This window comes from Aptenodytes forsteri, unplaced genomic scaffold (assembly GCF_000699145.1).
Source record: "Aptenodytes forsteri isolate BGI_AS27 unplaced genomic scaffold, ASM69914v1 Scaffold193, whole genome shotgun sequence".
In the NCBI taxonomy this organism is placed as follows: domain Eukaryota; kingdom Metazoa; phylum Chordata; class Aves; order Sphenisciformes; family Spheniscidae; genus Aptenodytes; species Aptenodytes forsteri.
The window spans coordinates 14419208-14420575 of NW_008795405.1; the positions used below are offsets into that span (position 1 = coordinate 14419208).

Here is a 1368-nt window from a genome sequence, read left to right on the forward strand (position 1 = left end):
AATTTTGCTAATGAGTCAAACAAGAAAAAATTTTAGGAAGTAAAAATATTCAGTTTCAAATTAAGAGTTTTCTATAATCAAGATCATTTTAGTTCACATTATGCAACCCAGTGTTCTATTCAAGAAAAGCACAAAGTATGACACTTTAGGCAATACATAGTCATTTGTACATCTTAGCGTTCCCAAAAGCAATTTATACTTCCTTTACTAATTGTTTAAAGCTCTTATTAAGCTAGAAAACTATGTAGTATAAATTACTACGTTCCATTAAAAACTAGTTTAGTTTTTAAAGACACCATACTATTCATACTCACTATGTATGTAAAAATGCTACATTAAAAGCCATTTGTATGTCAACAGTGCTGTGCTTAGTAGGTTTTGCATCTTTCAAGGTAAAAAATATGTCCTATTAACATAATACGGTTATACTAATTCTACCACTTCTGCCAGCAGCCATTTTCCCCATGAATGTTTCGATCTTTCTGGCACAGAAGAAAGATATAGTGAACAGCCCAACCCCAACACTAACTCTGTTCTTGTTAACCTGAATTACATTTTACCGTAACATATGTATTACATCATAAAAACCAAGACATGTACCACACGTTCATAGAAGCCACAGGACAGCAAAACAATCAAGTTCACCTCTACAGAGCTACAGGATGCAGTCACTCAAAACAGTATCATTTATTCTTCCATATGCCCTCTGCCAATAACTGATGTTCAGAGGTTTAAAAGTCCTTTATGAAATAAGATTCTGATGCGTTAGTCAAAATTATTAAAAACAGGTGTGAAAAGGACATTCCAAGCCTCTAAGTACAGCCTTTGCTTTTTCAAGCAAGTACATGAACCACTCAAGCTCCATTTTAAATGCAGTCTGGCTTTTTTGTTATCACCATGTAAATATCAGAGAAGAAATAACTGTTATTTCCCTGCCATTAAAAACCCCCAGCCATAAAAAAAGGTTAATTTTCCTAAAAGTACACAAAAAGCATTTTTTAGAGCATACCTCCAAATAAAAACAAAGCTAATATGAAAATAAAGTATCAACAACAGTGAGTTGTTGTAGAACATACCAGAGGAAAACTGTTCTAATCTGAAAAATAAGCATACCTTAAACTTAGGAATATTGGCAATAAAACTCCATATTAACTGTGGTACCATAAGTATTTCTTCATTTTAATTATGTGCTTGATTTATAGCATATAGATTTATTAGCTGATGTATTTATTTTGTGCATTTATATATTTTTATTTTGTCATAATTTAATGTCATGATGTTGAATTGCTGAAACTGTTTCCATGTCCAGTAAAGTGTTCAGGTTAAAATAAAATAGTTATAAAATCAAAATTAAAATGTTCAGATTTA

At 31.2% G+C, this 1368-nt stretch overlaps 1 protein-coding gene across 3 annotated transcripts in view; it reads right to left on the bottom strand.

Moving 5' to 3' along the window:
- SETD3 (SET domain containing 3) overlaps nucleotides 1–1368 on the bottom strand; it is a 42683-nt gene that overhangs the window by 38745 nt on the left and 2570 nt on the right. The window lies entirely within an intron of this gene.